We start from the raw sequence: 27,030 nt of genomic DNA on the forward strand, positions 1-27,030 counted from the left end.
TGCATCTTGGCTATCCCAAGACTGTTTTTCATAAAATACTTTATATTGTCTTATTCTAACCTACTTCATGTTTTAACTGAGAATAGACCCCTTAAATGCTTTTTAAAATTACAGATCCTGAATTTGATATCCAGAAAAGCTTATAGATAATGGAGATGGGTGAGGGAATATAGAATTGCAGTAAGATAATAAATATTTGGTGAAATAATAGCAGACTGCATATGAAATGACCAATTCAGGTTCTTTCTGAATCATAGAAATCCTTATATATGTATAAAAAGACCTATTTATATAAATGGGAAAAACTTTACTTAAAATGAAGATTAAATTGGCAGGTGAGCAATGAGCTGGGTTAAATCTCTTACGTTTTGAGACAGAAATGAAAAGCAGCGTACCAAAGATCTAATAGCTTTGATGGTAAAGCTGTGACTCGAAGCTGTGCTTTGGCAGTGAAAAGTTTTCACTGCCTTTTGAAGTTGGTTGAATTAAATTATTTATTTCCGTTTGTTTATGAATACTGGTTGATTTTTTTATTATTTTTTTTGTTATTATTTTTAAACCATGAGGAAATCTGTGGCTATGGGGTGTGATTGTGCCGGGGCAGGGGAGAAGAATACACTTGAAAGGAAAGAACTGAAATCTTCAGGGGAGGATGCGGGATAAACAGTATGGGTGGAGAAGAGCTTATGGATCATCTGACCCACCTGTTTGCATTATGCTGTCTTACCAATAGATGTAAGCCGCAAGAAAATACCAAGGTAGTTCAGAACCTCGGCTTTCACTTGCTTGAAGAGTCTACCAAGCTTCATGACATTGCTGCAAGTAGTGGAAAAAGCTGCAAGTAGTGGAAAAATAGACAATCAGATGTGTCTATGGCATTAATTTCACCCTGTAGTTGATATTAATGCCTTCTCTCTCTCAGTTCCTCTTGTTGGAATTGTAATGTTCATGGTTTATCAAACTTCCTGCAGAAACGAAAATGAAAATACTGAGTGATCAGGCAGTGCTCTGCAAAAGGAGTTACTGTGGTTATAAAAACTAAATAATTAAACTTGTAGCTACAGAATGTCACCTGGGCTAACTTTAAATCCATGTACTCTTCTTCAAAATTCTTTGCAAAAGAGCTGATTTGTTCTCACCCTTCCTTGGCTGTGCTAATGACACTTGTGTGCTTGCTTTTGTGCTGCCTCCGGTCTTTAAATGCAGCAAAATAATGAGGTTTCTGTTTTTTCTGTTCATGTCTGTTCATGCTAAAGTCCCGCTCCTCGTGAGGCTCGGAAGCCTGAAGCTGTGCTGGTTAACAATGAAAGTTATATTGAGCTAACGCAATCTCCTTAGATCTCAAATGTAGTCTATCTGCATCTATATTATATTGAGTGATAAAATTCTCTGTAACCACCTGGAAGAATGTTGTTGTTGTTGTTGTTAACTTCGCTGTTACCTCCTATCAGTTTGCTTTAAGTCTAGATTCCAAATGCAGCAATCTAATAGTTCTTTCATTTGAGGAAATAAATATGGTGCTGTCTTAAAAATGGAAATATTTGAGTAATGTGAAATTCTAGCTACTCTTTTAGGAGGGTTTGTTCATTCAGAAATGTAAACATTCTCCCTCCCAAAACAAATCCTTTAAGCCTGTAATGGAACAGACTTCAAATACTGGTTTTGTCAGGTTTGTTGGGGATGGCTTTCTGAAACCTTTTTTTTTTTTTATATGTATTAAAAAAAAATCTACATCTTGGTTTTCTGTGTCGTTTAGGTTTTCTTGAGGAAACGTTTGGCTCAGGTATTTGCAAGGTTTCTAGGGATTTCCATACTGTTAGGAACCCGTGAGAGCTGCTTGCTGCCTCCCCGAACATTTTCGTGCGGTACCACGCCGTGCTCAGACAGGCTTCCTGAGGAGGCTGCAGCACCTGGAGGTACTTTGGCGAAGATGCCCCGTGTGGGTCCCACCCCCAGTTTGCTTGAAGGGGCAGGACCCGCAGGGCTGGGGGACGAGAGGAGCTGGGGAGACGCTCGCCGAGGCTGAGGAGCAGGCAGGTGGGACACTGGGGAGCCGGGGCAAGGTGCGGGTTTGGAAGGCAAGGATCAGCATCTCCTGGGAACTAGGTAGTGCGAACGCCCTAAGAGCATAAACAAATAACCGGAGAAGGAGGAGGGGGAAAAATATATTGCGTGCTTCTGAATACCTTAAGTTTGATTTTTTTTTTTTTTTTTTTTTAACCATTACCATTAGAAACATTCACCTCAGTTTTCTCAGGAATGCAAGAAACTACTCCAAATTTTAACTTTATTGTAAAATATATTGATAAGGAAGTTCCAAAGATACATTAGTGAATTATTTTTTATTGTGCTATTTTCAGTTGTTTATTTCAGTGATCCAGTCTGGTAGATTCCTTATGAAAAGAACTACGGTGATGTTGAAGGGTTGCACCATTTTTAATTACTTACTTTTATGTCAAAAAGAGCCATTACTGTGTTTCTATTTAGCTCAGCAGGATTAGGCCTTATGAATATGGTAAATTACTGTGTTGAAGAGATACTTGCTATGAGAAGAGTAGTTCAAAACGGAATAAAATATTAAAGAAAAAGTGGATGGTTGTGAGTTGTATTCGGAAAATAAATTAAGCAAGCTTGCTTTTGCTGCCTTATTCAGATTTCCAAACTAACATAGATTAAAATCTAATTTGTAAAGAATGTTAGTATGTCTTTTTTACCAATTTATTTTGTAAATTGTGTAATCCCTTTTTAGAGGGAAGGGAAGACTTTTAATATGTTTTGTGTTATTTGCTTTGGCCAGATGATCCTGATAAGCTTAAGGCTTAAAAGAAAAATGAACATGAAGAGATCCTGTATCACAACTACAGTCTGCCTTGTGCTTTCTGTAGCCAAAGAGCTGCTACTTCAATGCTAGCATCTTTCAGAAAAAGCATTTTTTCTAACCTCTTCTATTTTGTTACAGTCCAGGCAAGGCTTCTTAGAGGCCATTTGGCCCCATTGATTTCTGTGGGAACCGATCATTTTTAAATCTGAGTCCTGGTCTGTTGTAAAGTCTCTTAATGTTGATTTCTATATACTTTAATGAATTCTGTCCTTCCTGAACACGTATTTCTACTAAGCCTCACACATCTGCTGTTTTCTAAACTGACAAGGAAGCTATTCTGACACCTTCAATTTTAATAAAACCGATCTAACAAGTTTTGTAATGAATTAGCTTTCCATAGTTAGAGAAGACAGGTCTGTTCAAATGAGATGCCAGCTTATTTGCAACTTAACTGTGTGATTTAATAAAAGTGAAATTCAGTGCTAAAACTTCTGGTATAAAATGCAAATGCTATAAAAACAAACAAACAAGAAACCCTGAATGTTCAGAGTTCCTTATTTTGAGTAACAAAGCATGCAATTTTTTTATTTTTTTTAAGTGAGCAGTTAATATTGGGATGTTTACAAGATTTCATTCTTAGTCATACTAGATATCTGACTACTTTCAAACAAGAGCAACTGGTTCGTCAGGTGAGCTTGGACCTATTTTATCACTTTAAAGATTCTTTTAACATGTTAAAGGTTGGGACATCTGAGATTTTAATAAATAACAATCACAAGGTTGGAGTATTGTTAATAGTGCACTTGTTTATGTGACTTACTGTGTTCCAACTTTCAGAGAAAAGCTATATGGTTAACTTGCACAACGTACTATTAAGGAGGGAGGAAGTGACTTCAGTTTCTATTCCTGGTTGACCCAAGACTATAAACTGAGGAAGAGCTATAAAGGAAATGCAACATTCAGCTCTTTGAATCTTTCCAAGGATTTGTAAGTGTTACTAACTCTGCCTTCCTGTGTGCAACACGTTTCAAGATACAGACATCTTAAAGCTTCCATTCTAATTAAAAAATGAATCAGAACACGTACCTAACGAGGGAAGCCCTAAAACTTGATAGAATTAATGGTAAGCTATCATGCTATTTTTCATCAACAAGGTCTAAAACTTTCTATTTCAACAATCAGAAATGTTTATTTCCCAAAGTGTTATTGCTTTTGTCTTGAGAGAGATGCATATTATTTTAGTCTGTTCTTTAAGGGCAGATTGGAGCTTCTTTTTTGCATCACAGAGTCTCTTCCTAGGCTCTATATTAAAGGAGGGAACTAAGTTTAACAAAGTTTTTTCTTCACTTGTGTTTTTCTTACTCAACTCTGTAATGATTTTGCTTTTATGAAGATCACATACTTCCTTATCTGTGCGTTAGAAGATGAAATAATGACTTTGAAGGTTATCTGAAAGAGTTATGGTGCTTGCTTGCACGGTGCTTGTTCTCATTCTTTGATTGAAACCACTGTCACAGGATGATGTTCTTCTGTAGGATAGGATAAGATTTTGGGGTTTGGTTGTGTGTTCAGAAGATCTGTAGAGCTTAAAAAACCTTTACAGATGAAAAAGGTGGCTGGGTTCCACATAAGAGTGCTTGTGACTTTGGGATATCTGTTCTAAACATACTGAATGATGCCTGCCTGGCTGCCAGTTGTAAGGTGGCTTTCTCTAGACAGTGTTTAAAATCACATTGGTGGTTCAGCTATGATGATTTGCCATCGTGTTGTCAGAAACATGATGCAACTAAACTGTAAACTATTTCAATATATTTAGGGGATTGCAAAGCTAACAGCCTACCACAGACTGTGAGAGAGCCCTCGGACACATTGAATAGTGTGTATTTCCAGGAAGGTTTCTGGCCGATACAGCTGTTTTACAGCCAGGCCCCCAGTATTTTGTTCCTACCTGTGTGACTCCATGCTCCCGTTTCAAGCAGCCTGTGACAGATGTACTGAAAGGTAGGGTGGGACGCAGTGAGAGCCTGTGTGCTTCAGGGCTTGGTTTGCAGCGGTGCTAGGAGCTAGCTGGAAAGGTTCCTGGTCGTGGCCATCACGGCACCGTGAAGCTGGGTGAGGCTGATGCAGGCCAAGCAAGTCGTAGTTTAAAACAGCAAAAAACAAGTCAGTGTTTTAAAACAGGGAGAAGCTTGCCCAGGTGTGTTGAACAGAAATCCCATAAAACATGGAAGGCGAAATATAAAAAGGAAATAGGTAATTTAAAAAAAAAAAATAAAGAACATGAAAAGTGCCTTGCAGGAGGTGCTCGAAGAGCTGGTGAGCGCTGCAGGCATGCCGGGTGCTGGCTGAGGAGCTGGCGGGGCAGCGAGGCACGTGAGGAGGCTGGTGACGAGGTGCAGGCCTGCCCTGCGGGCCTGCTCCGCATGGGCAGCTGAGGAGCCGGCTCCATTGGGGGTAAATACGCACGAGGTGTCTGACCAGAGAGATATGTGAGACGTTAACAAGTCACTGGGCCTGGGTGGCGTTCACCCCAGTGTCCTGAAGGAATTCCGAGGTGGGCCTGCAGGAGTGGCGGCCAGCAGGAGCGGCCTCTCCCCACGACCCGGCGGCTGCCGGAGGCCTGGAGAAGCTGGCGAGCCTGGTGGTCCCCCACAAAATGGTCTCCGGGGAAGGAGTCCTCGCTGCTCCTGTCAGGGAAATACCGCCTCATCCCGGGAGCTGGGTCGGTGAGCGTGGAGGCAGGGGAAATCCAGTTCACTTGGATAGATTTATTTTTTTTTTCCTTTGGAGCCTTTGACATGTTTTTCTTGCCAAAGGCTAGTTAAAAAGGAAAAAAAAAACAAACAACACCTCAAGCTGTCATGGAATTGGAAGACTGGTCCTTGTATAGAACTGGGAACTGGTTAAAGAATAGGAAGCAAAAGGATTTAGTGTTTGTTTTACAGGATGAAAAAATCAACTGCCTCGTTCCCTTAGGGTCGGTGCTGAGGCAGGACCTGAAAAGGGAGCGTGAGGGAGGGTTCTGGGCGTAGCTGATACGGAGCTATTTTGGGTAGGCGAGTGCCCCAGTGGAAAGCTCTCTTAAAATGTAGTGAGCACACGGAAAAGTGGAAGGGGGAGCCTCTGGGTGAGAAAAGCTAGGACCATGAATCTAGGGTAAATTGCCTATGCATTGCTTAATTTGAAAAAATAAATAAAATCAGAGCTTGGAGCTTGGCAGCTGCAGCTCAGGGAAGGGGTTCTGGAGTTTTGTGAAATCGTCAGCTCAGTGTGCAACAGCAGCTGAAAAAGTAAATAAGGTTTTGTGTTATCTGAAAGGATAAAGAGAATGACCTCTGCCTTGTGCTGCTTCATAAAGCCTTGGTGCGCTCAGCCTGAGGGCTGCGTTAGTTGCTTCTTCCTGAGGGGGGTGGGTGGTAATTTTTTAATTTATTACCAGAACACCTGTGTTTGTGTCAGAGGTTTGCCTCCAGAGCTAAAGAAGCAGTCTCCAAAGTCAACAAGCTAAACAGACAAAATGGAGGAAAAAATTATAAGCAAAGAGGGTGCACCATATGGTAGTGTTAAGAATCGGGGAAATGTGTGGTGGTGGTATCAAGTCTTCCTGCACAGGGCTGCTTTATCTCGTTGTTAACAATGGTATATTCGTGCGTGTGCGTGCATTTATGCATCTACCCTCGTGTGTTAACTTTCATGCTTCATTTTACCCTTACTGCTACAAATAAGATAATTATAGTAAAGCAGGCTATTCAAAATGCTGCCTAGGGAGGTTTCTACATGCTTGAAAGCTATCCTTCACTTTTTTCATATGATAGTTATAGTTCCAAGGACATCTAAGAAATAAAAACCTTCTGTTACAAAGATAGTTTATTCTGTCGTATATATTTTCAAAAATTTTCCCTAGCTATCCCGGTTGTCCCCATTCACACGTACTTCAGGTTGCTGTAGCAGCGCTGAAGATGTTTTTATTTCTGTGCTGCCTACCGCAGAAGCACAGCCAAAGCAGTCAGGACCCTATTTTTGCAAAAATTGGAATTTTGTTCGCTTGCCTCACTGCTTTCTCTTCAGCATAACAGCAATGCATTTATTCTAATAGAATAAATATGAATTTAATGGAATAATGGAATAAATACAAAATTCATAAATCTAAATGTAATATTTAGTCATACTTTCTACAAACATATTGTCATACAAGAAAAATAAATTAACAATATTTTAGCCATCCCAGTAATATTATTTATATTTCTAATAACAAAGCATAGAATTCAGTGTTCTTTTATTTTTATTCACCCCTTTATATAGAACGTGATTTTGCTTGCTATTTCTTTGTTAGCAATGCTTCCTGGTACTTCTAAATTTCTAGTTTCAAAGATGCATTTAATCTCAGATCTTTTTTTTAAGGGAGGGAGTTGGGTATTGGGAAAGACCTTACAATCTTTTCAGTTGTAACAGTTGCGTTTGTTTGGCAAGCAGTTTGTTTTTTGGCTGGGAGGAGCAGGGTCACTGTGTGCAGTAGGTGAGCAGCAGGCCCTTTGCCGTGGGACCCCGGCAGTCGTCTCTGCCCATCGCTCACTGCAGAGGGTTGGCCAAACACCTCTTGACGTGTTCTCCTGCTATAAGTAACTTGGGTCACTTTCGTTATTGTGGGAAATTAGCAGATCTTTAATTGTTTTCCCAGAATCATGATTTTAGTGAGTAATGTTTTTGATGTATATGCAGGGAATGATGTTTGGAATCCTTCATGTGTTTCTTTTCAGAGGATTTTTTTCTGATTCTTCCTAATCCTAAAGAGTCGTCCCGCAGATAGTGCAGGGTATGAATTGCTTTGCCTTACCCTTACACGTCACATGAAAAGCTTGAGTAATACAGACAAGTTGGTGACCAGGCATTGCATTGGTAGACGTTGCTGTTAACCTGAGTGTGACTGGCTTTTCCAGCATGTATTTTGAAGAACTTTTAATGACTTTTTTAATGAGATGAGGCTATATCCACTGCTTTGATCTCTTGTTCTTATTTCTAGAGCTCAGTCAGTTAGTATTTTGTGCAACTCAAGGTGCTCAAGGAAGAGCTGTTCTATCTTTCTCCCATCCCTGAGCTACCTGAGGTTCTTCTTCATACAGTCCTGTCCCTTGGCCTGTGCATTTGGATTTCTTTCGACTCTCTGATGGCAGGTGCTTGTGTTACTTTGTCGATGTTATTTTCAGTTTCTGTTGCTGAGTGGGATGATTGTGAACTGGGGAATGTTACCACTTTTCTCATTCTGCAGGTGTCTGTCATCTGTTTGTATTAATACTTCTGCAGCACCGCGCTTCAAAAAAAAAAAAGTATGTATATCATGAAACTGTTGACATTTGGGGGTTGTTACAAATGTTTCCAGCCTACATCCCAAATATATGAATCAAATATTTCGTTATAATTTTCCAACACTCATTACAATTGACACCTTCTGGTTTGAATCTCTGGTTTAATCAAATCTGCACTTCTGTTTTTTCTTGCTGGAAATGCAGTGAAGACAAAAGCACTCAGTGTATATGTGATGTCCTCAGATGGGGGGTTGCTTTATTTAGTTGGCCTGGTTTGTTTGTTTGTTTTAATGCTTCTGGAAGCTGTTGACATAAAAATAGTTCACATGAATAAACAAATGTGCAGAAAAATGTAAAAATTTGTGTGTACACATGCAAAAGCATATTGCTCTTCAGTACACAGTGGTATCTTATAATTCTTTATAGTCGATGAGTCTAGTCGTATTTAAAAGATAACTAAGGTTTTGTTCTTTTCATCTTCTTGGTATTGCTGAGAAAGACAAATGGAAATTGAGATGAATTATATCTAGTTTTCACGAGTACATAAAGAAGATAAAAACGTTTCTCATAACTTCTGTCCTGCATTCACAATCAGAAGGTGTTTGAAAACTAAGCAGTTTGTGGTTGGTGTGGGGCGTTGTGTTTTTTTAACCTGAATTTACATACTGGTAGAATTTCAGATAATGGGGAAAAGTGTTAGGAGGTAAGAGGCAGAGCCAGGTATCTAGCAGCCTTTTATTATTTTTTTTTTTAATCAAGGTAAAATGCAATGATTTGGAGGTGAAGGGGCATGGAAAGGAGAGATGGGAAAGAAAGAAAAAGAGGAGAAAAAGAGAAGCTGGCATTTAAAAACCAACGTGAATTACATGTGATTTCCTTTTTGTTCGGCCCGGGAGCTTGTGAGTTCTCTGTGAGGACCATCCCTAAATTTTCAAACATTAGAACAATCAGAAGCTTAGCTCTATATTGAACCATTTGGACAACGTAGCTTTCACCCAGTCAGCTTTCTCTCTCTTATTCGTGTCCGAACACAAATCCTGAGCGGCTGGATGGGCACGGGCCGTGCAGCCCTGTCGTTGTGGGTCGTACCCCAGGCTCCGTGTGAGCGCGGAGGGATGGATGTCTGGGTGTCCGGATGCCTCACGGCGCCTCCTTCGCTGCTGTGCCCAACGGAACCTGTGCTGCATCTTCTGCTTCTAGACCGAGCGCCTGCTTTTCTGCGTTGGGACAGAGAGGCAGCGCTGGTCAGAGCAGTGCCTTCCCTAGTGGTCCCTTTATCGTAAGCAATGTCCTGGAACGAGCTGTGACGGACAGCACCTGCCTGAGTGCCCTCTGCTGATAACTGCCCTGATCTGCGGCGAGCCTATGGCGTTCGATAAGTAAGCGACTCCTAGGCCTGCAGCTGACACAACGGGCACGCTGGAATGCACGTGCCCTTAATAACATGCTTTACCTCTAGGTTAGCCCTGACGTGGTCGTGCAGTTGGACCAGATGGTCTTTGGTCCCGTCCAGCTGAGCTCTTCTATTCTGCTTTGTTCCCATCTTCTTGACTCTTGTTTCCATGTCACCAGCAGGCAACTACTGGGACTGTATGCAAGTATATTTTACAGTGTTCAAAATGCAGCTGTACGTTTAATTAGATTGGCAGGTCCATACAGAAGGGCAGTATTTCATACCGACTGTTATTTAAAGAAGCAGCATGTCAGTTGTTGCTATCGGTGGTGAACATTTTGATTATTGCCCACTTTGTTCTTCCTTTCCCTCTAAACAGAAAACATGGTTCTTCTTTGGCTTCGTGGCCTTGCTCTTTATAGCTGTCGCTGGTCGGACAGCAAGTAAACAACTTACTGTAAATAGGCTCCGTGCCAGCTGGCCTCCAGATGCCCTGAAACTTGTGACTTGCCTTCAGACTCAGAAGACTGCCTTTTTACTTGGTTGTTTGGTTGTTTCCTTTCCTTTCAAATACAAAAAGAAAAAGAAAAAACACCTTTTTTTTTTTTTTTTCCTCCAATTATATATCGTTCCTGGCCTTAGTATTACAATTAGGGAAAGATAGGAGAGGTAATCAGATCTTAGGACTAATGCATTTTGGAAGAAAGCTTTTGGCGTTTGCTTAGAAGCCTTTAAGAAACAGCATTGCAGTTGGGGGCCAAGAAGTGGCGTGTCCTGAGGTTCATCTTTGGAACTGTGCAGCAGCTTTATGTGCATTTCCTTTCCCTCCTTGAACTGTTCATTATTTGTGAAACCTGTGCTGGACCCAGTTCGGGGAGGTGCTCGCAGTGCACACAGAGCCATGCAAGACCTCTGTACGTAGCAGACACACGTAGCTGGGGGCTCGTTGTGTGCAGGGTGCACTTGGTTGCTGGTGTCCGGCTCCTCAGCATCCTCACAGCATCCAGGGTGATGCTGTGGCTCCTTTCTTTTAGTCTACCTGAAGTTGAGAGCATAACCCTTTGAGAACTACTTTTCACAGCAGGATTTCCAGCGTGTTTTGAACTACAAGGTAGGGCAAAAGTACTCAAAAAGTTAACGCAGTCTGGGTGCCGGGACACATCTGGCCAGAATAACCTGGCATTTTGCACTTGCGTGGCTTCTTATTTCTTCCAATATTTTAGTGATCTAATTTATGTAATGTTCAGTTAAATATGTCTACGCTGTAAGTGGGAGAATAATCAGACTGAATGAATGTCTGCAATTGATCTTTTTGCCTGTGTAGTAATACTAGAGATTTGCCAGGAGACTTGCTGCTTTTCTGCTGCATCTCTTTCCTTTCCTGCTCGAAGTATGATCACATATTCCTTAAATAATTAAAAAATACTTTTGCTAGGAAAACTTCAGCCTGTGGATTGAGGCTCATGGTTGTGGCTCTTTGAACAGGGAAGAACCTCAGAATGTTTTCAAAGGCCCTAACACAACGTGTATATTATTCAGCCCAGCTTATGAATTCTCCAGGCGGGGATAGATGTATGTGCAGGTAATTTTCAATGGTATCCTTTCACCGAATGTTGTATATACACCGAGGAGTTTTGACTATTTGGATGTTAAAGCAAATCTGCTTTTACGAGGAATTTACAGTAATTGTTTCTTAAACAGCAGTCTTAGATATAATCTCTAGTCTTGGCCTTTAATTTGAGGTCAAAAGCAGATCAGAGAGTGTCTTGGCAATACAGTTGAAACAGCAACATGGATATTAGTGTGGTTAATTTACTTATTTATTCTATAGAACCCTGTTTCCAACTTAATTTTATCTCTTTTGTGATCTGCATAATGTATATCTCTTTAAGAGAGACTATCCTCATCCAGGTAGTGCTGCGGTGTAATTGCAGCTAGGCTTCTGGCAGCTCCTGGGCTTGTTTCGCCTTCCTGGGCGTGATGGGGCTGAGCGCTAACACAGGCAGCGCTTGTTCCAGTAACAGCGGTGAGGGAAGGAAATTCTAGATGTTAACAAGTGGATGCGTTTCCTGAGTTTCTTGCAAGGCTTTAAAAAGTCTAAGGAAGAGACCCAATATTCGCTATTTTGGAAAATCAAAATAGCGTACGTTTTTAGAGGACTAAGGATTGGAAATGGGAGCCTTCTTAGATTCTAGTTAACTCACATAAATCTGAAGGAAGAATGCTTATTTTTTACCCAAAAAGGGTGTGGAAGAAGCTCTCCTTTAAACTTGTATGTGAAAACTTCATTTTAATGTCATAATTCAGGACTGAAATGTAAAAACTGCTTTTGAAAGAGAAGATTTTATGGAAATTATTTCTGGTTATTTTAAATGCTTTCCCATATAAATGTTCTATACTAACGCTTCAGCACTTCAATGCATATCCAGTCCATTTCCCATCTCCATGATAAGCTTAAGATTCCTTAGCAGTTTCTTTGGTCTTTTAAAGGCCTTGGTTTGTGTAAACGACATTCCCTTCAATATTTCTATAATTATGTTTTTTAGTTGTTGGCTTTATTAAAAAAAAAAAAAAATCCGAAAGAGTCTGTCTGAAAGGAATGAATTGCATTATTTCTGACTTTACAGTGCTCTCAATGACTGTCAGCTAGGGTAAGGAGTCTGCTGGTGCTGAAGTATGAGAACTGTGAAGAACAGTTTATTCCGTGCCTTTAGAGGTTTGGGGAAAGAATTTCAGGTACTGAGCTAAATCAGAGCATGGACGTCAGTGTGTGCCGGTTAGTCCTGTGCCTGGCTTTGCACTCTGTAATCCCAGTAGTGCTTTCACCCCCCTGAACGTGTTACAGTCTCATAGCGCATCGAGTCTGGACAATGGCTGCACGTCCGCGCAGGGGTTGTGCGCACGTCCACGGCTTCGCACACGCGCTGTCCGGTCGGGGGCTGCTGACAGCACGCTCCATCCGTCTCGAGCCGGACTCTTCCCTCGCAGCGGGAAGTGCTGTGGGATTTGTTTTGTCCTTCATCAAAGTACTTGAAGTACTTCGAGTTTCACTTTTAAAGCTTAAAAATGCTACTGATGCCCTGGTTTGGGGCTCAGCATAATCATGAGATGCTGAAAAGTACTTGAGTGGACTTGCTTTGCTTTTTTAACTCTTCAGTGCGTGTGTTTTTCATCTCAGGGCAGATTTTTCTCAGAAAAGAGAGGTTCTTACAATTGCAAGCTCATAAGCAGCACTAAAGGAAAAATGCCAGATGGTGCAAGACTTGATTAAAATTGCAAGAATAAGCAATACGGGGAAACACTTATCATTTTCTCCTTGAAAAGGCTGGCCTGCTTATCTCCAGTTCTTGGCCTCACTCGGGCCATCTACAACCAAGATTAGAACTGCAGACATGTAGGTTTGTACAGACTGCATTCGGTATTTCTGTGTGGATTGTTGCAGTAGAAGAATGGTTAAAGTTGTGATTATTCCAGGCTTCTTGAAACATCGCAGCATCCAAAATACAGAAGCGGTTTAAATAATGGAAGCTGGTGTGTGTTTTTGTTGTTGTTGTTTTAGTGGTACCAGTTAAAGACAATTACTATATTATGGTGCTGTCTTCATTTTTGTTCTGGGACTAGAGAGTCCTCAGCATCCTTTTCTTTAGAAAAAGAAAAGGTGAGAACCTTGGAGAATCAATTCTTATTTCTCAAACATTAGAATAGGGGTTAAGAGGAAGGTCTGCACTACAGGTAGGAAAAACTACGATTATCCATTGAACATCCAAAATGAGGTAATAAAACTCAAGAAAATAATTCCTTTATATCAGTTTGTGTAAAATTTATATTCAGACCTTGGTTAACTGCATTGAAATTTAGGTGTGCTGACGTCAAATTTAGCAGCATAAATTATCTGAGGTTCAGTTTTCCACAGTAGACACTCGGGAGAGAAACGGGATCGAATTATTCTTTGGTGTTAAGTGTTTCATGGTGTTGACTAGGTAAGTGGGCATTGTACCTATGCTTCTAAAATTAGTACTTCATTTAGTCTTCAAGTGAGGTGAAATTAATTTGGACGTAAATCTGACCCTGTTTTTTTTTTTTTATTTTATTCCTAGGTTATGTTCTTACATTTTTTTGTTTGTTTTCAGTAGTGGTGGTTAATTTGTTGATTTCATCTCAGTTACAAATCAGCAGCTGGAGACACTGGCACGGTAACACCGTGTCTCTTTTGCAGGATTCAGATACTACTTGAACTCCTAACATCTGGTTTCTCGCTCTCAGCTGGATCCCACTATTACATTGTCACTAACATATTAGATTGAAGAAACTTCCTTAGGCAAGGTAAAAACCAAAAGCTCTCTGTACGCTGTGAGATGACCCTCTGAAACGGAAGGCTCCTTTCATCGCGGGAAGGGCGAGTGCAGCAGCGTCCCCGACCGGTGCCTGGCTGCGTGGTGCAGTCGGGGGGCTGTGCAGCGGGAGGCCCTCTTAAACACAGGCCTGACGGAGAGCTTCCCGAAACAAAGAGTTAAGTGTGGAATCAGCGTTCGGTTTGTTCCTCTTAGCAAACTTTCTTGTTTATCAATTTGACCTTTGTTTAATGTTTCTCGGATGAAACATGCAAGTAGGGGCCGTGCAGAATGCCGGACGCGGTCGTTACTTCGGAGACTGCAGTCTAAGATTTTAGCACAATCGAGCGATAATGCAAGCCTTTGATGGTACAGTTATTTACTTCTCAAGAACAGCTCTGCAGTAGTCACGTGGCATCAGAGGCCATTGAGAATCAGAACTAACAAAGAGAAATGCTCCGGAGGATTTAGGAGGAGGGGGGAACCGGGCCTGCCTTGCCCCGCGGTGTTGGAACCCCGCTTGTGTGCGCGGGTTTTGAAGCTTATGTGCTTCTTCAGCTTTGGTGTCCGTCTAAAAATAAGCAGAGGTTAACCACCTTCCTGGGTCGTAAAGCTGTTTAGGTAATTAATTGCTGTCTATGAGTTTGAGAAAATCTTAACAAGGGTTAAAGAGCTTTTGTATGAGAGAGAATCGTTCGCAGCGTTGAGGTTTGCTGAACCATTGGATCGATGGCCCTGGAAGAGGCTGTTGCAGTACAACCTATTGTTACCGCCATGTGGCAGATGCTTATTTACGGTTAGAATGTAGTGTTCTAGATAAAAGCACTGTTATGTACTTCTTATTTGGGGGAAAAAAAAAAAAGACTTTCTGAATGTCAGAATCTCTTCTTTATTAAACTCTGTCTGTCTGGTTAGGTTTGTTACAGACTTGGCTTAAACTAAAGCTACACTGAGACCGCTGATGTTGAGCGGTGGTAGGAGGTGCTGCAGCTGAAATAATTTAAGTTTTGAACGCTGCCTTCATGGAAAAAAGTACTTATTGTAATTTTCAGCTACGGACACAATTTCTTGAGTTTCAGGTGTTTCCTTTTGGCTTCTTTTACCTACTAAACTTCAGCTGTTAATAAGGAAAGGAATTTGGTCTTTGCTGTAGGGAGTACTCTTGGTCATAGCACAAGCATTTGTGCATTTGATTGATTTTGATTGATTTGATTGATTTGATTTGATTGCATTTGATGCATTTTATTTTATTTATTTATTTTTAACTTTACCTCAGGAAAGGGCATCAATATATACTGTTCAAAGGGCACTGCCTGCTGCCAGGCTGTCCATCAGAGCAGGAAATGTCTGTGTGTCCATGGGCTTTTTCTCAGGAGATGTGCTCAGCTATCTAAAACTAAACCAGTGAATTATCTGGAGTAGAATGCTCCATCTTGCATGTACAGCTGTCTGCACTTTTATGGATTCTGTACCGTGGGACTCTTAGTGCAAGTTTATTTTGCTTCTGTAGTGCTCACTGCTACAAAAACTGATTCTGAAGCTAGGACTTAAATAAACGGACGTTGTACCAAAATAGGGTCTTCTCACTCGTGTCTGATTGAAGTGGCTGTGGTGTGGTTTTTTTTTTGTATTATTACTTCCCTCTTTGCTTTACATAAATATTTTTAAAATGTAGGATTGATTGATTGTTCATCTGACAGGTTTAAAAAAATGTTTGAAGGAACTGGCAGGCAAACCTGCCTTTTTTGTTCCCAAGCCTGTGTCTTTGGCTTTGCCAGATTTTGGTCTGGCAATTGCATAGTACATGAAGTAAATGTTGAACAATGACCATGCTTCGTTACAGTCAGTTAAATTCTTCTTTTTGAGATATCATGACCAATTCTACTGCCAAATCAGAGTGTCTACATTGTTAGTGAAAGATACTGAATGATAACGATGGATAGTGATGTGCTATAAACACATGGTTTGTAGTTGTCATTAGGATCTTTATAAGAGTGCATGTTGTAACGAACCCTGAAATTCAGGAGAGGGGGAAGAAATAAGGTTTCCCACCAGGAAAGTTTTTAATAATTTTCCAAAAGAAGGTTGGCATTCCCACCATTTCAAACTTGAAATAATAAATTATCGAAGCGTAGAGCTGTGCTTAATAGACAGAGAAAAGAGACTGTGGTGATAGGTCTGTACGACCTCTAAGACTACCTTACTAGTCACCTTAGGGATGGTTATGTGAGCGAGGTAAACAGCCTGTTAATGAAATTCACAGATGGAGTTTAACTTGGGAGGAGTTGCCAGTGCTGCTCAGGAAGAGAAAATACACAAAGAGGCACAGATGAACAATGTGGCCAGGAAACCATGTGAGGTTAAACGGGGAAGGAATAGTTTCCTTCATCTGAAGGGGAGGGGTAGAGGAAGAGGACTTAGGAATGTGGATAAAATAATATGAATGTGGATAAAATAAAATGAGAAATCCAGGAAAGAAATGGAAGGCAAGACCTAAAAGTACTGGCAAAAACATAAAAATAAAAAATCCAAGATGAGAAATGCTTTTGTAGTCCAGGAGTGTGCAACAGGAGAGACATGGTGAGATATCTTGGTAGTCTGAGTGTGAGATGGATGCCAAGTGGGATTAACAGCAGATAATAACCTACTGAGTATGCATCCTATAGCAGAAATCATATCTGTAATTGCTTAACAGTGTTGACAAAAGTAATTATAGCGCTATACCAGACAATCCAATAAAAAGTTGAAAGTGCCATGAAAGTGGCATACAATAGCCGTGCACATCTTACAAGTCTATGGTGGTACTTGTTGCTTGTCCTCCTAAAAATATTAACAGAAGTAGAGATGGCTGATTCTGCTTCAGTAAGCAAATTTAGCACATACCTTCCTTCCTGTTCCTGAAAGGGGAAGAGTGCTTTTGTATGTGTTCTTTGCATCAAAGGTGTCACAGGCCAGCTGAAATGAAATAAAATTATTTTATTAAAGGCATTAAAAAGCTCATAAGGCTTTGGAAAATGCCTTTTGGACATGTTTGATAGCACTCACGTGTACTTACACACAGGTCTGGAGATGAAGAGTAAAACGCATCAAAAACGAAGCCGTAAATCTGAAAGAAAACTTTTTGGCAGTGTTCACGGAGTGGGAGGACTCACCCTTTCCCTTGGGGAGCTCAGCAGCATGACATCGTGGCGTTTTGCCCTTCAGCAACTTTCTGATTTTTAAGTCGCAACAATTTTTCAGTTTGTTCCTTGTCTTTCCTACCTGAATTACTGTTCTCTCTCTAATGTGGTACAAAAGGATCTTTACCCTTTTAAGTGAAGTTACTGCTCGTGGCTGTGTGTAACGTAGTCCACACACCTGGGCTAGCACCAGACAATTCTTAATACTCTGTTGGCACTGAACTTCAGTTCTGCCCTTTAGCACTGTGAAGAACATCTCAGTCATCCTCAGCTGTAAGATCTGAAAGTCGCCAGAAGTATTTTTGTCTTGCAGCAGAGCACCCAAGATACCACGTTATTAATGTTTGTTTGTTTTCTCATGCTCTTGGAAGTCACAAGAGCTGGTGCTCTCATACCCTGATTATTGTAACAGAGGCAGTCTCTCCTCGTGCTCGTTTGCAGCCTGCTGCACTGCATTTCTCTTACTAACGATAGGCTGAAGTTCTTCCTCTTTCTTTAGCTGCAAACCAATTTTCTGAAAACAACTAATAAAACATTGAATTTGTATATAAAATGGTTTTCTTCACAGGGGATCAAAACCTACTGAAAACGTACCTGCTATCTGAGACTGGGGTAAAACGGAGTAGAAGAATATTGAAAATAAGTGAGGAATCACCATTCACTAAAAATTTCTATTGTTTCTTGCAATGCATCTTATACAAGGCATTCATTTCTGATCACGTCCATATGAAACCCATCTATGTTTTTTAAATGTAAACCAATATTATTGTTAATATCTGTTAAAAATACAGTACTTATTGTACTCACCGATTTTTATTTTGTTGGACAGAAAAAAGTTTGCTTCTCCTTCCCATTTTTATGTTAGTAGGGGCAGGGTGATGTCTTTGAACAGTTTCAGTAATTCTGAAGTTCATATTGCGCATTACAGGTATTTTGTAATATAACAAGTTGGTTTTTTAATTGAGATGAATGCTTGGTGTTTTTATTTTTAGACTCTCTATGCTAAACATAGATGTCATTTAAGGAGAGCATTTTTCTTCCTCAAGAATCTTGTTTAAGCTCTGCTTTTTTTCCTTCTTTTTTTTTTGTTTGTTTGTTTCACTGGGGTTTTTTGAGCTTCTGGACTCCTGTTCAAAGTTTAAAGAACAATAACTAGTCAAATGTAAAATAATGTCAGTTGAACAACCTATGACTCAACAGTCGACCAAGTCATCCTGGATCCACATCAAATGGACTGAGGCCAAAACCTAAAATTGGCACGCGTCCCTGTCCCTCTTCTTCATATATTTTCACTGAAGCAGAGCCCAGAATGTAACACATTGGTTAATGCTCCATAATAAACTGGTCCGCATGTAAATGTATTATTTTTGTTGACAAAAGAGCCTGAAAGTCTATGCCAAGAGTAAAGACAGATTGTGCAATGGTTCATACGGACTGGCAAGGAAGTGTAGTCTATGCCCTGAAAAATGTACCGTCCTGATGTCCTTTTGGTATTGGTTCTACTTTTAAATTGCTTTCTTTAATTTCTGTAGAAAGAATTAATGAAGAAAAATTCCTTTCTGCTTCACTTGCCTTACTTCCGTTTTTCCCTTCTTAAAAAAGTTCAGGTTTTGTTTCTAATTCATTTGTTTGTTGCTTGTTCTTTCAGCAAAGCAGAAAATAATTATGCAGTGCCATTAAAAGCACAAACTGTGGTGAATAGCACTGTGTATACGCACTCATAAAATTGGTGTCAGGATTACTGTTAAAGGGTTATACTGGCACCAAAAGTCTTGCTGTTTTTTTCCTAAAATAGCACAAATGAACTTTCTAATGACCAGTCCAAATGTATTTTTAGCGTTATGAATCAATTGATACTATGCAAGTATTATCTTTCAGCTTTTAAAATATTTGGTCTGTGACTCTTGAAGCTCAGTTCAGCCTTTTGCTGCATTTCGTACAGTGCCATTAATATCTTTCCATGTACGTTACAGTCAGCTTTCCAGATGTCTTGCCTTTTTTCCTAGCAGCATCATTTCTGCAGCTTGTGACCACAGCCCTGTGATTGACAGAAGTGCTCACATGAAGAAAACTTGAGCAACATATACATAGCTCATATGAGGTCATCAATGGAACAAGCCCTGCTCAATATTTTCAGTTCGATTCCTCTGGAGTAAAATACTTTTCAGAGATACCTTGAGTGAAATACTTTTCAGATATCTTGTGGCCTTGTAGGATAAGGTAAAACGTGACAGAGTCAAGCTCCTTGGTCTGGTCTAAAAACAAAATATCTCTGTGCAAGAATCCTGTCTTGTTGAATTCTGTGTACCGGCAATGAAATTAGTACGTTAAAGGACCTCTGTCAAGATAATACTTCTTTGGCGGGTACATGGACTTTTGGTTTGTTTGCAAGGTTTGGTGTTTTAATATTGAAAAACTGAACTGCTTCCAAGGAAGTGTCACTGAGGTAACACGCCTCTCTGTGGCTGCTGAGATCAGAAACAGAGCTCGCTGCATTCAGAGATCAAGTGGACTAGAAATAATTTCATATTGTGTTTAAAATCAGAATACATTTGTATAAAGCAAATTCCGAGTAGATTTTTGAGCTTTCTTCTACTTGCTGCATATTAGTCCTGCGCTCTTTCTACGTGCAGTCCCCTTCTGCAGAGACACCTGCTTGCAGCTTACTTTCTAAACATAGTGCGCGTACGTATGCCTATAAAGCTGGATGTTTCTGCAAGACAGAATCCCTGAAAACAAAGTTTTTAGATGATCTGCAACCATCTATAAAACTATACGAAGATGTAATGCATATTTTGTTATCCAGCTAAGCATAAAGAATTAGGATGGCGCGTTAGGATTTGATTCCATATTCTTATGTAAAGGTTTTATTTAAATCTAAAGCTACGGGTTTCTGCCTTACTATTTTTTACTGCCTCTGTATTTAAGGAAGTAATGAAAGAACAATGAAAGTAATAAAAACAAAATATATAAACACTTCTGGAAAATATGTATAAATTCATTCATATAGAAATTAGGTTCTACCCTTGAAGGCAGGACGTCTTGGCTGCTTTACTGGTGCACAGTAATAAATGTAAAAGTTTTGAACGTGTAATTTAATTATCATATTCTGGTCATAAATATTTTAAGGCTACAGTACATTTGAAATCCCGTGAGCTCTAGCTAAGGTTGCAGCTGCAACATCAATTACCATTTATCCATTCCAAGAAAGCTTTGCCTGTGCCCTTGAAACCTTTACGTTCTGGAGAGTATCCAAAAAAAAAAAAAAATCACGTCACTCACTTGCGTTAGTGTTTCTTTCTCACTCCTGTGTGAGCTCTAAAATGGTAGCAGACGCCATTTCGGAGCGAGGAGACGCGATGGCTTTGGTGCAAGTGGCTGTGCCGGGCGCCCCAGCAGCGTGCCCCGCGCGGGGCCCCGCTGAGCACCCCGCTGAGCACCTGGCAGGGGCGCGCTGATGAGGGGCAGCGCCGAGCCACCTGCGGGGGGATCGTTGTCCCCAGACCAGAGGAAATATCATAGGGTCGTTACAGACAGTAAACAGCCCGGTGCCCATCGGGAGGCTGTACCATCTGACTGCGTTTGCTTTATTTCCCTTGTGCTATATCGGGAATCTGCACAAAAGATCTTCTGTTAATATGCCGTTGGTATTTGCCTCTGCTCTCAGGGTGGCTCTTTATTTAAGTGCAGGTTGTAGGAAACGGAGCAGGGATGCTAAGAGTGATGGTCCCCGCTGCCTCTGTGAAATGCTGGGAAACAGGCTTCCCGAGAAGCCTCCTCTTAACAGCACGCTTCTGTCATTGAAGCTCTACTAAATGCGTATAAATTAATGTATCTGGTGGCTGATGTTGTCAGCTAGAGCGTGGTGGTGGGTTGTCTGCGTCGCTTCTCCAGCAGCTGTCCTCTGCTGTGGTGCCAGCCGTGGGCATTGCCTGTCCCCTGGGAGCTGCCAGGAGAGCTCCTGGGCCGTGAGATGTGCTTAAGACAGCGCGGGAGAAGGCAGCGTCATTGTGTCGGCAGACTTTGTGCGTGTGCTGGTTTTTCTAATCGAACAAATACTATTTCTTCATGTATTTACTGCAAACAGAGTTTAGGTTTGCGAGTCAGGCTCTCTGCAAGACCTCTGGACTGTACAGAGATCGAAACGCCGGGTGGTTCAGCGTAGCCTTGCAGGAAGGGATCCGTTCGGAGTTTATGAGTAAAGCCACGGTTGCTACTTTGAAAAATATCTTTCCTAGTGGATATATGTAACGTCTTTCCCCAGCGAGACCTGAGTCCACTTTCCTGGTTGGAACTCGGTCTTGATACTTGGTTAATGTCCTTGTTAAGATGTATGAGGGTTGTTGGAAGCAAGAGCGAAACTGTTTACAGTGTTTGAGACGACTTTATACAAAGCAGTGAATCACGCAGTCTGTTCTAGCTGTATTACAGGGAATAGTGAAATGTATGCGGCTCTGTAGAGGCTAACTGTAAGAGTTTGCTGCTTTAGGTACGTCTCATATCTTACTTTTTTGTGAATTACAGTCCCAGTACTCCATTACGAGTTGGCTATAAAATGTATGTAGATGTAGCGTGGAGGAGGCATGGTGATGCTCACCGGTTTGGTTGGAAAATAATGCAGCGAGCATTGCTCTGCAGCGAGCTGCGGCGTTCGGTCCTGAAGCAGGTTGGGACGCGGCCTTCTCTTCGACCAGTCTTTGCGTTGGTACGCTCTGGCAGTGGGTCGTGTCGCAGGCAGGTACACAAAAGCAGACCGTAAGTTCAGAATCTGGTTTCCTGGTTTATCAACTTGTGATACGGTTTTTATCTGAGTGAGTGATAAAGGAAATTGTGTTAATCATCTTGGCTTTCAAAGGGGCTATAAAACAGTAATACTGGATGCTTTTATTCACAGACTTTGGGTAAATACTGTAATCTGTAGTAGGTTTTGTAGGTTTTTAATTTATTATGGCATCATTGGCAATGTGCACTACTTCTACCAAAGCAGATCAGTTGCTTTTTTTTAATACAAGATGGGAAGGAAAGCTTACGAATATGAAGGTTCCGTATACATGTTACTGGGAGAGTGATTTTTGTATGTACACGTTAAGGCGGTCGATAGGAATGTGTGGATCAGCACACCGTCATGCCTTTGACTTGGAGGTGAAATGCAGTGAATTTGATATCCACGGACAGCGTTTGAGCTTTGTGCACACTCGGTGGTTGCCAGATGAAGCACAGGACGTATATCTAGGTAGGGACTGCAGACAGCCTGGAAGGAAGTCACTGGTTTTTACAAATTCATACCGATTTTCAGTCTCTACACTTAAGCGAGTGAGTTACGTGAGACAGAAGAGACCATTGTGACCTGTGGTGCTCTGGAGGGCTGTGGTGGGGAGTCTGTCCCTGCTTTGCCACAGAGACCTTTCGCTTGGCAGGGGAGTCTCTAAAGCCCGGCTGTTTGTGGAGGCTCTCCAGCCGATTGTGCAAGGGATGGCAATAGCAGCTGGTCGGTGTGCATGGGACCTCTGCCTTTTTTTCTTTTGCTCGTGCAAGCTCTGTACAATCTAGTGCTACGCCCTGGGAATTAGGAAATGAAAATCAGCAGCAACGTGATATTTTCATAAGTGAAGTATTTATTATTAAAAAAAAAAAAGTTTAAAAAAAATACATTTTTGAAATTATTTTCAATTGGCAAATACGCTTTTCATAATGTGGACTGGTAGCGTCAATAGAGTTTAACAATTTTTTCTGCCTGCTCAGAAAACTATTTTCCTGCTTAAGACGGTATCAAAAATAATTAGCAATTCTCTAGTTAATAAAGAAATAAGTAAGCAATTCAAGAAATGTAATCAGTTGGTGTATGCAGCCGAATGTTTACATTGTTCTCATTGCTCGAAGATAAGAAAGAGGCCCAGATGGCAGTGACATTGAAAATTGTTTCTTTACTGTTATTTGGTGGTACTACTTACATGGATAAGTAACTTGCTATTAAGCATATGTTATTTAAATAAGAAGTTGACTTTTTCTGGAGAACCAGGACTTAGAGCACCCATTATTTTGTGGTCTGGATTTATTGTGTAGTGAATGCGATTCGTGTATGAAGTATTAGATTAGGAGAAAGAACAAAACAGTCCTATTTGCACTGCTTTAAACTTAAATACGTCAATCATTCAGCTGCTTTCTTCCATCCTTGACATATTTCATCCTTTTTTTTCCTAATAGCTGACAATTGGACATGAATAAAAGGTTCATAGAGGTTTTCGAGGCTTTAGGAGCCAGTTGCAGGTGTTCTGGTTTTGCAATTTACAATAGCACCAGGCAGTAGCTTAGCTGTCTGTGTGTCTCAAAATTATCTGTTTCCTCTCAACTTCTCTTCAGGGTAGGGTTGTTGGGGGGGGTTGTTTTGTTTTGTTTTGTTTTTTGTTTTGTTTTGAAGGTGAAAACTGCTGAGCTGACAGCTGCTGCTTTGCCTAGCAGCCCCGCAGGTTTCCTGAGATGTTCCTTCTCCTGTTGTGTACCTTACGGCTGCTTCCCTTAAATGCACTGGGTCTTTAAACTGCTAGCCAAGTGCTTTTCTCATTGCATGTGTGTGACGTGCCACTGGCGATAACTTCATGGCATCTTTAAAAAAGAACGTGCCCTTTGCAGTTGGCCACCGCCGTCCGTGCTGCCCTGCCTTGGAGGTGAGGGTACGCGCCCGGGCTCGGCTGTGTCCGGAGGGGCTGAAAAGGGTGCCAGGAGGGATCTCGTGATGGGGCCGCTGCCTCGTGGTGCGGTGCCCGTGCTTGTGGCGCTGCTGCACGCGCGTGGGGCGTGCTGGTGCTGGTGGTGCCGCCGTGCCCTGCGTCTCTGCTGCCGACACGCAGCCACGGGTTCGGGGCAGAACGTGGCAAAGGGGATGGTCCGAAGCTTTCCTTCACTGGTAGAGGGTCGTAAACTGTTGACTGTACGTGATTCACCATTTTAGTTCTGGAAGTATTCATTTTTTCACTGTCTCACTGGAGATTTTTTGTTTGTTTGTTTAATAACGTACAGTAGTGGGAAGGTGGCATGTTTTTAAAATTACAGAGTTAGCACATTTAACACGCATAGGAGTGTATATTCTGTGTGGTACCAGGGAGATTTTATATTCACAGTACAGACAAAAGGAGGCAGAAATGGGGGGAAAAAAGCAAATGTTTTCGCCACCAATGAACAACTGCACTGAAGGAAGGTTTCTTCAGAAGACCGGTAGCTTTCTGCCGCGTCTTTCTGCTCAAGCTTTTCCCGTTAATTACGGGGCTGTCAGTTCCATGATCGCCCGTATCTGGTGTCCCGGCTCTGATAACCGTGCCAGGAGATTGTTGTTGTTTGCATTCCTGACCCGCTCCCCTGCTGCTCCTGCCAGCGCTGCGCCCACCTGGCCGCAGGGAGCCCTGCGTGCCGCCCCCGGGGAACGCCGCCGCACCGCCCCGGCACGGTGAAACCCGTGCCCGTCGCTGGAAGGGGAGCTGCTGAAACAAAAACCTCACGCTGCCGTTCTTTACCACACCCGTCTTTAATGAAGTTTGAACCTTGAGCCGGGTTTGAAACTCCGTGGTGAATGATTAACAGAGAAATGGCCTTAGTTAAACAACGTGATTTCTGCAGGGCTCGTTTATGGAGCTGCATCTTCTGCTCTTCGCGTCTTCTCATTTTCCCTCCGTGCGTCTCCTTGATGGGAAACAATCAACAAATGTATCTATGCAAAAAAATAAAACTAGCTTAGGTATAAGTAATTTCTGAAAGTACACGAGAGCGGAGCTCAGTACCCTTAATTAACGAACACCTTGCCTCCCAAAATAGAATTTAAAGTGTTTATGAATTTGGAACCATTAAAATTTGGAAAGTTTTTCCTCTCTCATGTGGGCTTGTTTATTTTTTCTTTTATTTAGTTAAGAATGGTAGTTTATTAGGCTTTTGTTGAGCCTTGAAACATTTCTGCAAATAACAAAAAGACAACTTACTCGTTATTATATTATCTTAGGATGGAATTTCTCCCACGTCTTGGGCAGAGAGACACAACCACTTCGGAAGTAGTTATTTGTCTTTTACTATTTCATCCTGTAACTTTGCATGTAAAAGATTGCTATTAAACCTCAAAGCAGTTTGTTTTAGGTACGGGGCTATTTTGGTTAGTAAACGTTCACTTCGGCTGGTGATCTGATCTGTAAAGCTCTCGCACGAGTCCTTAGCGCCGCGATCCACCCTGTGCACCATGCTTCAGGCAAGCAAAGTTCTGTTTTGCACAACCAAGGGACAGTCGGTGTCTGGCAGATTTCCACACCATTAGTAAATACTGGCCTTATCTGATAGTGCCAAGCTTGAAAAGATATGCCAGGAGCCCAGATTAGATTGCTGGCTACTGCTTTATTAATCAATGTGTAATAATTTATTTTTAGTTTTGTTGTATCATCTGTTTCCTTTATCACATTACATTTTCTATGATACTTGTACAAAAAGTGGGCCCTATTAAACATTAAAGGTGAATTGAAAAAATTCAGTAGAATATGTTTGGCACTACCGTAGTTTCTGTAACAGTTGATAAATGTTTTCTTAAAAATGCTTTTGCCATAAATTCACAAGGTATAAAGAGTTTAATTTTTGTGTCTAAATTAGTTGTCTTCAAAAACTACACATGGAAAGATGCTCAGGCTGTCCATTAAAAGGCAGGAAACCTGTCAACTGCCTGTTATGAGAAACTTCGTTTTGTATTAATCCAATACCAGCACACACACAGCTTAGTAATAAGAAGCAGAAATAGATTTGAGTCCTCAACTTCCTTACCCGTGAGGTTTCTTTTCCTGCAGACCTGTGACCAGCAGCTTGTAGCCCATTTCCTCCTCCGAGGAGCAGGGCCTTCAGACGGCTGCTTCCATCGGTACGTTACTCATTCCTAGAGTGCTTCTGTACTGAGGAAAGCGGGCGTGCTGAGTGAAAATTCGGATGGGTGTGTAATTAAATGTGTGTGTTTGTAAGGACATCAAGTAAACGTAACCGGGATGAATTACATTCTGCCATTACTTGGATGTTGAATGCTTGATTGTGCAACCTAAATATTTTAGCATAGTTTTCTATTCTTTAAGAAAAGCCAAATTTAATCAGATGACATAGAAAAGCCATCATATGGGTCATAAACAGGATTATAATCTATTGATGAGGTCACGTGAGTTGACAGACTCCTAATGATGGTGATGATAGTTGTTGGCATCCTCGTAGAGTAATATAGTAGAGGAAGTGTTGCTGCAATTCACAAATACTTTCTGAAAGCAAAGGACTTGTGACAGATCGGAGTTCTCCCAGTTCTGGGAAGAGCTGTTACTTCCTGGGTGGGCGTTTTTCTTCCCTTTTTCCTCAAGGTTAACTGCTCCTACCTCATTCCCACTGCCAGTCTTGCTTACCGAAGCCTTCACCCCACCCCTTGTTGCAGCCCTAATCCTCATTTAGCCCCATTTCTGTCCGTCAGCCTCTGTACCAGCTATTCCAGCGTGTCCTGGCTGCTGCTGTGTTCCCGACCAGCTTTTGCTCTCCCCCTCTGCTCTGGCTTAGATTCAGGCCACCAGCCCCCTGGTACGCCTCAGACCCTGTGGGTTGGTTGGGTTTTGGTGGATCGCTTTCTTTCCTTAAGCGATTTTCACTTTTCCCTGCCATCTGGTTCTGCGTCCATCAAAGCACTGTGGATGTGCTTGTTCTGTTCTGGCTTTTCATCCCTCTGCGTTCGGGTGGTTGGATTCCTGCTGCTCGCTCCTGCTTCACCGCCGCGCTCCTGCCCGCTGCGCACACCGCAGCCGAGGTGCCGCAGTCGGCGAGGCGCTGCGAGGCCGGGTGGGACATCGAAGTGTTGGAGCGGTTTAATTTGGGCTGGAATTCATATTTTTTGTGAATGTTTGAGAGACTTTTTTTTTTTTTTTTTAAATGTGTGACCAAATGTATTCAGGTTTCCTTGGGGAGAGGAAAAGGCATTTTCTATTTACAAGCCAGCCCACACTGAAACTTTAAGTCC

The 27,030-nt window shown here is 41.6% G+C and overlaps 1 protein-coding gene across 3 annotated transcripts in view; it reads left to right on the plus strand.

The window, feature by feature from the left end:
* The window catches only part of NR3C1 (nuclear receptor subfamily 3 group C member 1), a 67,864-nt gene that overhangs the window by 13,223 nt on the left and 27,611 nt on the right, over positions 1-27,030 (plus strand). The gene's annotated exons all lie outside the window — the stretch shown is intronic.

This window comes from Anser cygnoides, chromosome 14, assembly GCF_040182565.1.
Source record: "Anser cygnoides isolate HZ-2024a breed goose chromosome 14, Taihu_goose_T2T_genome, whole genome shotgun sequence".
Lineage (NCBI taxonomy): Eukaryota > Metazoa > Chordata > Aves > Anseriformes > Anatidae > Anser > Anser cygnoides.